Genomic DNA, 13,450 nt, shown 5'->3' on the forward strand with positions numbered 1-13,450 from the left:
ATAACTAAAAATATTATTATAAGTTCTATTTACTTTCTATAATCTTCCAAGACTAATTGGAACTTCTTAGTAATGTAGATGCTGTTATCACAGTTTACATTAAGTATATAGCTGAGATCTTACCTGTCAAGGAAAATTATGGGAAAGCAATATTATAGGAAATGATGCATAATAGATTTCAGAGTTCATGAAAGCAATTCTGCCACAGAAAAACTGCATAATTGCAGTATTCTACTGGGGTGAAGCTTAATACCTCAGATAAATTGCCTTTCTGTTTATTTATGGCAAAGTCTGTTGTCACGATAACTATACAGAACCATCATGTCCATAAGGTATGACCAAATCTTCCATTTATAGTAGTGTCTTTTCTGTCCAGCCCAATAGCAAATGATCAATGGTCTCATACACTAAGTTTCTATTTCCATTGATTGCTCAGCAGTTGACTTTTACAAAGTGTGACTTTGTTTCTTAGAGCATTGGATTAAATTCAGTTCAAAGATTCCGCTTGAATACATGATAATTCTTACTAGGAAAATTATAAATATTATTATGATAAAGAGACCTTGGAAATGAGTCCCTGAATAATGGATTTTTAAATGTGTATTCAATAAAAATGATCATAAAAACTATCTATACCCACAAATTGATTTCACTTGGTTTAGTTCTTTGAGATTAAAATGTTTCTTTTGTCCGTAAGTCAAATACTTCGTTTAGTTACACTTTATTTTCACCATTTACTACTCTAGTCTTTTTTGAAAGATTAATAGGTTCCAAGGGCAATTCCTTCTTCCCCAAATTGAAAATCTTTGTAGTAGCATAAAAGAGAGTCTTCGTGGAATTCTTTGGCACTATACCGACACATGAATACAAAGTTTTACTACATTGCAGACAAACTAATCAGTTAGAAGATAGAAAGAAGAATAAAAAAGTTTACTAATCAGTGATCAGTTACATGAGATACCTGGACATACTTTAATTTCCATTATTTTCTATTACATAAGACATATGTTCATTGAAAGCTTTGTGCCATACCAAAAGAGTTAAGAAAATGTTTTAAAATTTTTGTGATATACTAACATATATACTTCTTTATAGAAGAAGAGTGCATTGGGCTGTGCGCTGGCAGCATGGAGCCTGCTTGGGATTCTCTCTCTCTCTCTCTCTCTCTCTCTCTCTCTTTCTCTCTCTCTCTCTCTCTCTGCCCCTCCCCTGCTTTTCTCTCTCTTTAAATAAATAAGTGTTAAAAAGAATAAAAAAAAAACACCTGTAGGTATGGAGTACTGGAAAGTAATGTAGTTGAATCACTGATGAAAACACATGCACCTTTATTGTTGGGTGCCTGAATGATCACCAGGCACGGAGTTGCCCATGAGTCGGCAGTTACGTTACACTAACATCTGTAAATACACAGCTCTAATCATGTGTGATTTAGTGGCTTGCCCAATCACTCATGCCATTTCAGATAATTATGAGTATAAAATAAATTAAACATCAAAAATTAATAAGGTTTAAAATCACCTCTGACTTCTATTGTTTATAGTCATAGATACCGTTAATACTATTCTGTGCTGTTACTACCTACCTTCATAATTGAAGGAAATGCTAAATTTCAGTAGAGGTTGGATTTATGAAAATAAAAATTTTAGCCTTTTCCCATATGAGAACACATATCTTCTTACATTCTCACTTTAAGAACCCCTGATTTATGGTGTTTGACAAATCGACTAGAAGATACCTAATCTGGGTAAGTGTTATGTTTCAGGAGTACAGTCATCACTGTTTATTAGGAGACTGATGAATGAATAATCCTGTTGTAGGTGCCTGAGTGAAAAAAACAGAGGGGTGGGAAACAATGACTTTGTCCTTGAGGAGTTTATAATTAGAGATGTAGTATATGCTGACATTGCCTAACATTCTTAAGTGCTTTAGGTCCATTTAAACTCAGGCAGGGAGTATTTCTGATGGGTGTGCAGTGCCTAAGTCTACATAGGGAAAATGGTCAGTTGCCACTGTCCTGTAGGTAGTAGAATTTGTTAATACCATAGCACAAATGGAGACATTTTTCATGTCTGCAGTTGATGCAAATACCCCCAAAAGGTATACTAATACTTAGTTAGGTCTACAACCAGGTTTCAAAATATAAAGACTATTTTTTGAAAAGTAAATTTTGATAGCTCTTGGATAATTGATACTTCTTCTAAGAAGCAGTGCATAGAAATGTCATTCATATTTGAAGACTCAAATATGTTTGATTATAACTAGAATATATTTAATTCTCATTTGTACATTTCTTCCAGGTAAGTAAGCTGCTTTTTAGTTAATGCACTTAGCTAGATCTAGGAAAGCCTTTGGCTATGTGCAGTGTTGGCTTAGCCTTTACCACACACTGAGTTTGGCATTTTGAGCCACATCACTTGGATTTATATTAGCAAAGCTGTATTCATTTTCACACAACACCCGCCACATAACAACAACAGTCCCCACTACCTACCCCCACAAAACAAACTATGAAAAATTTTAACACATTTTTCCAGAGATGTCTAATTTACAATCAAGTTGTAGCTTAGCCGAAGCCTTGGGGAATGTGGCTCAATGACATAGTGTGACAAAAATGGATGAGAAACAGCTGCAGAGCAGTGAGATACTGTAATAAAGTAATTTATTATTGGTACTGAATTCAGAATCATCAGCAAACATTCATCAGGCATCTACTATGTGTGGGCCATTTCAGGTTTGATCACGAAACTTCCAAAGCCTGACTGGCCCAGCAATGCCCCCCTGTGTCCTCTAGGGGGCAGTCCCGGGTCAGTGGGAGGGGGAGGGCGGAAAGCCTGTACGCAGATTCAGGGGCAGAGAGCATTGCCTGAGAAATGTTAAACCAGGAAAAAGAAATTAAAGCAGTAGGTTCCACAAGTAAGCATGGGATTACAACAAATAGGTCAGAGAGACAGGCCCAGCTAATGTAGAGATTAGCAGACATCATACTATGGTTTCTTTATTCACTACTTGGCAATTTATGTGTTCTGGCCAAGGACTGGACTTCTAAGTGAGCCCAAAATGAATTACTATTTCTGGAAGCCTTTGGGTCTGTGACCTTGCTGGTATTGATTTGCATGTGGTGTTCTGCTTAGGTGCTTTTGTTTCTGTGAGGTTAAGAAGAGATTTATTTTGGTGCAGGAACACCAGCCAGTAAGACCAACAGGGAGGATGAAAGGCATAGCCACTGTCTCATTCTTGAGTTGGTTTTGGGGGCATGATATGGAGATGAGTTAGCAGCATATACATGAGCTATGTTCATAAATGACTTCATTTGATTATGAGAACAAACATTAGTAATTCTAGGTTTCGTGACAAGTACTTAAGGAGAGAGCCATCTGTTCTTCCCTGCATTGCACATCATGCTGTAGGGAAGCTTTGCCACAATGAGAATAGAGTTCAGAGGAGAAGCAAGAATAGTGTTTCCATTGAGTGTATAGGAAGTGAGACATGACTCTGCAAGTGGTCAGCCAACACTGTTGTTAAGGTGACTGAAGCGGAAAAAACACTAAAAATAATGTTCCTGTTCACATCAACATGTGTGTGTATGTCTTAAAAATATAGGAGTTTGTAAATAAAGCAAATAGCTTTTTATGTAATATGTTGTGGTTCACACAATACTGCTTGATATTCCTCTAACATGATGTAAGACATAAAAAGGAGGCTCATTTTCTCTAGTACTGTATTATAGACTACCCATCAGCTTTGGCAACCTAATGTGGAACAGAAGGGGTAAGATAGAGGACCTGATGGCACAGGACACAAACAGAAATACTGTGTTTGCTGGAGCAAACAGAGAAACTATGGCATTGTGATGGCCAGAATAATACCTGATAAGTGATAGCTCCTGGCAGTGGCACAGCTATTGGGATACAGCATAGGTAGCACACCTTCTCTATACTCTAAGATTTACCTGTTGATAAAGGATAGACTGCGAAAGTGATACTGCAGGGGCTGGAGAACCTGTTGCTGGGCTGGTTAAGCCTACTAAGATAGCCAGCAATACTAGAAATTTATGTCAATGTATGATATCCTTTGTAGGAACTGGTGACACTTGGATCTTACATATGATATATCTTAATGGAAATTAGTTAATATGCCATCCAGATTGCATAGTTCAGGATTGTAGGTTGTTGAAGGCACAATCTGATTCAAGGATAAAAGTTAAAATGCCTAGAACAAATGTACTGCTTTTCCTTTAGGCAGTTTTCCATGAAACTTAATTACAGATAATCTAAACTGACAATTCAGGTCACATGTATTTGCTTTGGCAAACAGTCGATTTATTGAAGTTTGTATTGAAATCTTATGAAAATAGGATGCCCTAGTCAGGATACATGTCTGTGTAGGGCCATTTCACATATGGTACAAGATTAAGACAAGGCTGTATCTTTGAGCAGGCCAGTATTTCCTCAAAATGTAACGCTAAAGCTGCTCAAATACTAGACTATGTAGCAATCAAAACCTCAAAGTTTAGGGCTATAAGTATTACATGAACATTTTAGCCTTGAAATGTCAAAAGCATTTCAAATACCCAATGCACTCATTAATATGGTTAATATAGTACCCGTGGGTGGCCAAATTTCAAGTAATGATAAGTCCCCCCCCCAAAAAAAAAGCACATTTCAAAATCTGTCTCCAAGTATTTCAACAATTTTATTTACTCTAGGATTCATAAATATATACCAATTAAATGTTAGAATATAGTTGCAAAAAATGATCATTTGAGTTTAAAAATTATTCTGACAGTAATTAGCTAGAACAGTTTTTATTGAATTCACTTCTACATCTGACAATAAAACAATGTCATCAGCATGCTTTTTTTGTCTCCAGTTTTTTAGGAAGAGATGACAGAAAATGACAATTTTCTCCTAGTCATGAATACCCAATGCAAGCATGATAAGGCTAAGTATGTTGTGATCTAAAAATAAAATCCTATTTCAGGATTCCCATGAACTTCCACTGAAGTAAATTTAATCAAACCTTTACAATAAAATTGATCTATATGTTGGATGATAAATAGTTCAAAGGGCATGACTGATTTCACGGACACTTTCAATAGTGCTTCATCCAACTCACCAAAGGGTTCTTCTATGCATGATCAAGAAATATAGAATAAGTAGAGACTTAAAAAAATCAAGACATATAAATACATATAAGCACAGATCTAAACACTTCTGGAGTAGTGATCAAAATTTAGGGACAGGTTTTATATACATTTTATCAGGGACCCAAACAAGATTTGGAGGGACATGTTAATTTCATAGGTGATAAGTGGCTATTTGGGTGAGCTTGACAGACATCAGTGTGGCCATTCTTTTAAATCAAGACTTATTTATTAATTTTTAGCTGGAGAAAAAATATATTTAAAACTCAAATATGATTTAAAAATAAAGAAAGCAGTTGTTACTATTAAAACTTATTAGAAGAGTTAATTTCTCTTTTGGACACTATCCAGACATGTTCCAGATGAGGAATCTTAGTAATTGGAGGGACAGTCTGGTGAATTTACTAGATCTAAAAGAATCCAAACATTGGCGTTTCATATGACTTGGCACCAGCTAAAATGAAGCAGCTATTTGAGAAGTTTGAACTGAAACTAGCAAGCTGGCATCATCTCATCTATGCAGTGACATATTCAAGCCAGTTCTTGAAACTCAGTAGACTGAACAATTTCTACACCAAGTCATTTCATTTGCACTAGGAGTGGTGACTGTCTGTTCTACTTTTACTATCATTTAAAAGTGTATAGAGGCACCTGGGTGGCTTAGTCGGTTGAGTGTCCAACTTTGGCTCAGGTCATGATCTCATGGTTCGTGAGTTCGAGCCCCACATTAGGCTCTGTGCTGATGGCTCAGCGCCTGGAGCCTGCTTCAGATTCTGTGCCTCCCTCTTTCTTTGCCCCTCCGCCACTCACACTCTGACTCTCTCTCTCAAAAATAAATAAACATTAAAAAAATTAAAAAAAAACTAAAAGTGTATTAAGAAGCTTAATAATACCTTGTTTCTTAGAGAAGTCATGTAAAGGTGCTGGGTGGAGGGTCTCTCATAAGGCAGATATTTCTGTTCATATTCACTTCCTGAGTTATAGCACAATATATGGTTGGCCCAATATCCCATTACTATATGTGTTATAAGTTACAGGCTTTAGAAAATATAAAGTTATTCATATGAGCATTAAATATTGAGAAATGATATGACTTAATATTATTTCAAGAAAGTAAGCATGCCACCTTCCAGGAGAAAAAAAGAAATTGCTCTGGTAAAGATTAAGTTTCCTGACTGGTTTGCTGTTACAAAAAATGGTAACTAACCTTGGGAACTAAATAAATGAAATTGAAGTTATATAGTTCAATATTATAAAATATTGAATATTATATATTTATATGTATATATAGCCTATATTTTTCTTAGTTGAGAAATTAAAAATTTCCAAGAAGGTATTCTCAAAATAATCCAAAATTTTTTTTTTTGACCCGTATGGTAGTGAATGCCTTGGTTTTTCTTTCTTTCTTTTTTTTTTTTTAGTTTTTATTTAAATTTCAGTTAGTTAACATGCAGTGTAATGTTAGTTTCAGGTGTACAATATAGTGATTCAATACTTCCATACTTTTTCTCTCATATATCCCATGATTAGAGTTCAAGAAGTGGGCAACTTAGAAATTCCAATGGACACAGACAAAACAAAACAAACAACAGAACCTGCAGTCTCTAATCAAAGCACCAGGAAAGATAGAAACTGGCAAGACCAAAAATTTGTATATAATAACCATTTTACTCAGGCAAAATACTACAGAAAAGGTATTGGCTTGACCCCCATCCATTCTGGCAAGGACAAGTGGGGACCCAATCTTTCTGCTACAGTGGTGTCAAAGACATAAAAGTAAGGGAGTGGGGCTTCAACCTCACAATGTATTCTAAAACCCCACCCCCAAGGTCAGTGGAGACCATGTCAGGAGTCTGGACTCCCACCTCCAACTAGCCCTCTTGCTCTACCCTATCTACTACTCCCTGGGTTTGTGTCTGAAGAAGACTGGTGGGCAATCAGGACTTTCACTACCAGTTAGCACCACTGACAACACCCTTCACCCTGTGGTTTTGGTAGAGGCCATGTGTTCTATATATCACTAAGTAATTACCAAGTCAGAATGAATTAATGAATGGCTAAAAGATTAGACTATTGTCTGTGTTGACCAGATATATTCACATTATAACAAGTCTATGTTATTTTTTAAAAAATACTGAAACTTAATTTTTAGGAATGAGAGAGAAGTCTGAAAGAAAAATCAGAATTAAGTCAATTTGTTCTTTTACCAAAAAAAAAGAAAAAAGAAAAGTAGAGTCACAGAATTTTTATTGGCTATCTAATGCAATTTATTTCAATCCATCAAAAAATATGTGACTGTATTACAACTTCCCTTTAGTGAGTATAGTAATCTCCGCATTGCCATAAAATATGTCATTACATCTTACAAAACATTGAAACTTGTGGTAATTTTCCCTTATGTCACACTCATTTTTCTTAATGTGCTGTGAAGTCCAGGAAAGCTTTCCAAAGTTAAAAAGCACTAGAGAATATCATATGGATATAAGTACTTCTGATATTGCTAGTTTGCTGCATGGAGGATCTCTTTTCAAAAATTAAATATTCCCTTAGCAGCTTCAATTGAATCATTGGCTGAGTTAACCACTATGATCAGTGAAATATGTTGCTTCTATGAGTAATGTTGAGATTGAAGAGAATTAATTAGTTGGATGGCTGTGGATAGGCACAGTACAAGTTTTACAAAGCTTGAGTACATGTTACAGTCCATGCAGTGATGATGAGAATAATGAACAGCACAGGGGAAAGAGATCTGTTACAAACAGTGCCATTTGTTATCAGCTATTTAGAATAAGAATTTAATAATTGGCAATGATGATTATAAACCATGGAGGCCATTTTCCTTAAGTCTATCAAGTTGATTATCAGTTTTATCTATGCACAGAGGAGTAAAATTGTTAACATACACAAGCATCTCTGTAGTTTTTGCTATTGTAAAGATGAGAAAAGAAATTATACAACATAATTCAATAATAAATAATTTCAGTGAAATTTGTGAAATTTCCTATTTACATGTTATGGGAAAATTCTATTTTATTGCAAAAAAATAACCCTGTATATAGTAAGGGCAAATAAAATAAATAATGAGAAGCCTAATCATCCCTGTTGAAAATAAGGGAAGAGACCCCTCCCCATCCTTTTTCTTAGAGTATTTACTTCAGAAAACTGGTAATTTCATCCTTTGATAGTGCAAATGTTGGGGTGCAGACAGTCACCACATCAAGGGGTATGGTGGCCAAGGGAAATCAACTATCTGCTCCTCCCCTCCTCCCAAAATATGGATGAGCTAAGAGCAATAGAGATCCACTGAGAGGGTTTGCTAACAGCCATTTACTTGATATCTTTCTGGTAAAGATGAGTTGGGAGAAGTTGCAGCAGTATACTCAGAAGATGGGTAATGGTCCGCTGATATCTTTCATTGGTTTGTTGGAATTTTCTCAAAATCTATCCTCATAGATCCCAGGGAGAGAAAAATTGCCTCCTGGCCTAACTACCTTTGTGTTGGCTCTCATGCCCATTATCTAAACCCAGTTTACAGAAAAGGTGGTTAGATGGCAAGAACAGACTCTTACTCATATGTTAGCAGTAGCTACTATTTGAGAATAATCTAGTACAACATTATAGACATTGTACAACCTTATAGCTCTGTTGGCTGCTCAGTTAGAACTCTACTAAAGGGAATAATCCCTACTCTGGCCAACTTATGAAGGAAAGAAAGCAAGAAAAGAGACAGTATATCTATGTCCTTTTTGCAAAAAGCCAGGGAATTGAGAAGGGGATTGCAGAAAGAGACTCTGACGGATGTAGGGATTATAAGGATAAGAGAATCAAAAGAGTTTAAGGGACAACCCTCAACTAGGAAATACTTGGCAAATGGCTTAAAGTAGATAGAAACATGGAGGGAATCTTGACAGTGGGAACTAGTGAACCAAGTGTCAATAACTTTTTCTCAGGCTAATCTATCCTTGCCTTTTCTGATAACTACTAGTGTTACTTATTCTGCAATTTCCTTGGAAATTTCTCACTTTCCACTTGGCAACAGAGCAGGTTGTAGCTGTTTTGGATCATCCTTTACTTGTTTCTTGCCCTCCACAATTCCCTTATAGATAATTGCTCTGATTGAGGAACAGGCGTTCTTTCTTCTGAATCTCCTGTAAACCTACTGGGGGGAAGCTTTGCTATGCAAATTAAAGGCTCATATTCTGTACTCCAGTTGGAATGTTTGTGAAGCTACCTTAGGAAAAAGCCACTTGGATTGGTTATTCTCTGCCTTCTGGAATAAAAGGGATATGCCAGAGAGTGGCAGTCTTACACTGTTCTAAAAAAGCACCCTGAGCTGAGACAATTGTAGGCATAGCTTTGGGTCCTAGGGAACTATGATTCTGGTTTAATTACAAATATAAAGCTAATACAAATAATTTTCCAAAAAGATAAGGTATGGCCATGAGGTAAATAAAAATCCATTGTCAGATGTTCAATTAGAATAAAATTAGGTAAAAATGAACTAGAATAAGAACAGATAATTTAAAAAGGGAGTATTCACTGTGTAATATTCCCATGTTTCCATAAAAAAAAGCTAAGAGAGACTGGTTAGCTACTATAGAGATCTGTACGAGATCTTAGAAAACTCATTAACCCCTGTAGTTCCTAACCCTGCAACTATTCTGATTTCAGTACTGTTATCTGCAAAGTGTTTTCCTATGATTGATCTATGTTCTACTTTTTCTGTCCCTTTAGTGGACCAATTGAGATTTTTGTTTGATTTTACTTAAAAGCACCTCAATATTTATGATAAAGAATTACTCGAGGGTTTCAAGACTCCCTCACTATTGTCTCTAGTCATTTACAGGATAACTTAGAGAAGTTTGTTCTACTAAAGCCATTTATAATTATTCAAAATGTAGATGCTTTCTAGTAGCCTCCAAAACTTAAAAAAAAACAATGCAAAACTAATACTTTGGCTTTGTTAAAATTATTTGATTGACAAATTCATAAGACCTCAATAGACAAATTACAATATTACTTATCTGAGATAAATATGTAGGGCACCTGTTGTCAGTTATAGGCCACAGAGTGTTACAATATGGGAATAATCCAATTTTGCAGATAAAGTGGCCTACTACTACTACACACACACAAAACTTGGACAATTTTTGGGTCTAGTACAACATTATAGACAAGATTACAGATTTTGCAGAATGGACCAAATCTTTGATGAAACAAATACAGGACAATTCTTCCTAGGATCTGTTTCTGTCCCTAGGATCTAAAGAGGCTTTTGAACAAGTGAAATTGCTATTGTCTCCCTTCCAGCTCTTAGAATTTCAAAATTTGAAAAACCCAGGTGGAATTACTTGATACTCCTTTTCATATTGCATATTTGATAGTGTTTACTGATGTGTCATGTACTTGGGGAAAAATGGCCAACTTAAACCCTTCTATGCTGTAGTGATTTATTGTAAGACACTGGAAGTTTATGTTTTGTCTAGAATTAAATCTGCATAGGCAAATGAATTAACGGCAATTACTAGAGGAATGATTCTTGGTTAGACTTAAATACACAATATATATTTACTACAAATAAATATATAGTGTCTGTCATGCAAAAATTTAAAAGTAGAGTTTTAATTTCAATAAGAACTAAAAATTAACTAATGATAAATTAATAGCTTATTTGTTAGAAACTTTACAACTGCCTGCTCAGATTAATAGTTCATTTTGCTGACAGAGCTACAAAAGTTGTAGTTAAAACATGTCAGACTCTGAACTTCAAAGCTCTACTGTTTAACACAATAAGAAAGGCTTGTTTGTTTCCAAAAACACACTTCACAAAATGAAGTGGACAAATCAATTATAAAAGAGGCTAGAAGAAATTTGGACCATGGGAATTACCTAATGAAGTAATACCTGTGCATAGTACTTATTTGCTTGGTTACTGTTGTGATGGTATTAATAACATCATCTGAATAAAAGAGGGATATTAAAGGCATTATTAGACTCTTACTGTGCCTAACAAAAAGATGAAATGATTCAAAATGTATTTTGAAAAATATGCTATTTCTCAGAAGAATTTTTTAATGGGGCACTCCCAAGGTAAATGCAGGAATCCCCAGCCAAATCTCCCAGGAACCTGGTGGCAGTGGCTTTTATAGAATACATGCCTGTGGAAAGTAAGATTTTGTCTACTGGTGTGTATGATGTCAGGATGGCCTGAAGTCTTTCCTCAAAAGTTGATTTTTAGAAAACTCTTTCAATATGTGAAATTCCCACTTTTGATATATTAGAGTACATTGGTTAGGGAAAAAAGGTGTTTTTATTTCTACTGTTGCCCAGGAATTATGTAAGTATTTGTAGATTCCTATGAGCCTCTGTCCTCTGAAAAAGTAGCATGAATGAATCAAACTGGAGAAAACTCCTTGGCTAAGATTTAGCAATCTATGGGGTTAAGGTGGAACGATACCACTAGCATGATAAAAACTAAAATGATTCCTACAAATAAGCATAGTATCTGTCACATTAAATTTGTTTGGCAGGCCTATGAATTTGGGTCCCAGACCATGTCTTGTGCCCAATTTAACAGATTCTTTGTATAATCATGTTCAATACATAGAAAGGCTTTTCTGTTTCCTAGAAACCCTAAGACTTAAAGTCAAAAAGAACTGAAAGTACCTGTTGGAGGAAGTCAGCTACTCTGATCAACTAAGAGATAAAGGTGTTGCTATATAAACATGTTCCAGAGGAAAGGACTGTCACCACATTTATAGTTTCTTCATGCTTAGACATAATTTAACAAACATATGTCATTTCTATCATAACCAACCCCAGAAGCACGGTTAACAAAGATACTACTTTTTTTGGTTACTATAGGAAACAAAGCTAGAGTTAACCAAAGGTCAATTTTTCGCATGGCGGACAGAAAGATTTTAGTCCTTTTCCACTCTGTGGCAACTTAGATTTGAAATTATCTTGTTTGTCTTCATTTCCTCAAACTGGAGATTTGGAGGTAAAAAAAGGATAGTAATTTAATACCATGACAATGTAAACTACTTAAAATAGAACTTGTTTTTAAAAATTGTTTGACCATGATGGCTATTATATGATTTTCAGTGGATGCCTATATGCCATCATGTTGCTCACATTCTCACTTCTTTATACCTCAATACCTGCTCTATTTCTCATGTTATTCCCCATATTCTCTTCTCCCAAGTTTTCTTTCTTTTCTGAAGCAGAAATGTATAGTCCTCTCATTATTTTGACATCCCTTTCCAAAGTGAACCATGCTGTGAGTGGAGAGTGGGAAATCATCTTTCAAAGATTCAAAAATACTTTAATAATAAAAGAATTTTCTGCCAAGAAGAATGTTGCTACTTAGAAGAGAAAAAGAAATTTAATTTCTAACCCTATCCTTCCCCCTTCCCTCTTCCCTCTCCGTTGCTAAATTTTTGGCCTTACTTTATCACTACCTAGGCTCCAACTTTCTAGTTTCTCTTTCTAGTTTTAAAATCACTTTTTCTTAGAACACTTACCTTGGGCTGAGTTGTTTCTTAGACTGATTGGAGATGACTTCTTACTGTCCTATTTTGCTAAGGCTTTTACATATCAGGTTAATTTCTTTAAAAACTGAATTACCTGTTTCAGTAATTGTAGTTTATGACACACCCATAGAGTGTTTTACCTAGAGACTATCTGGCTCATGAAACACATGATTGATTAGATGGACTCTGGACAGTCAAGTGAACTCTGGTAGAATTATCACAATACTTATATAAGCTTACTTCATAGCATAAGAATATCTAAGATAAACCCTAAATTTTTAAGATTGTAAACTACCTAATATTGTCATGGTTATTATAAGGGACATTCTAGAATTCATTGAAGAAAGGGAAAGATTGTGTTAAAATCAGAAGTTCTAGAGCTTTCCTCTCCTAAATTTAGTGACCTATAACCAGTTTTTCATTTTACTAAATAAGTGTGTGTTATATGTAGATAGTATATAATTTCATAAAGTAGAAGGTATTTTAATATAAAAGCAACAAGGGCATGGGATAAAAAGATTAATAAATTTAATTTTATGAAACATTTGCCACCTTGTTCTAATTTTTCTCATTTTCTCTGTGGCCCCAACAAAGTTTATCATGGAGAAGTCATTGAAGACAGGATTTGGAATTACAAACTGCATGATTTTTAAGTCCTCATTGTCCCATTCCTATGATGTCATGACCCTGGAACTATCAGTACAGTAACAAGATAGAAGAAATGGCAAGATCTAGTTGGGATGATTAGGACTTAAAGTTGCCATGCCATAAAGTT

At 35.2% G+C, this 13,450-nt stretch overlaps 1 long non-coding RNA gene across 2 annotated transcripts in view; it reads right to left on the reverse strand.

Moving 5' to 3' along the window:
* LOC109497558 overlaps positions 1 to 12,976 on the reverse strand; it is a 62,749-nt gene extending 49,773 nt beyond the window's left edge. For both annotated transcript variants that reach the window (XR_006594438.1, XR_002153838.3), the window contains exon 1: positions 12,667 to 12,976. This is a non-coding gene — a long non-coding RNA (uncharacterized LOC109497558). The remainder of the gene's footprint in view (positions 1 to 12,666) is intronic.
* Positions 12,977 to 13,450: the final 474 nt, after the last annotated feature.

This window comes from Felis catus, chromosome A2, assembly GCF_018350175.1.
Source record: "Felis catus isolate Fca126 chromosome A2, F.catus_Fca126_mat1.0, whole genome shotgun sequence".
NCBI classification, from domain to species: domain Eukaryota; kingdom Metazoa; phylum Chordata; class Mammalia; order Carnivora; family Felidae; genus Felis; species Felis catus.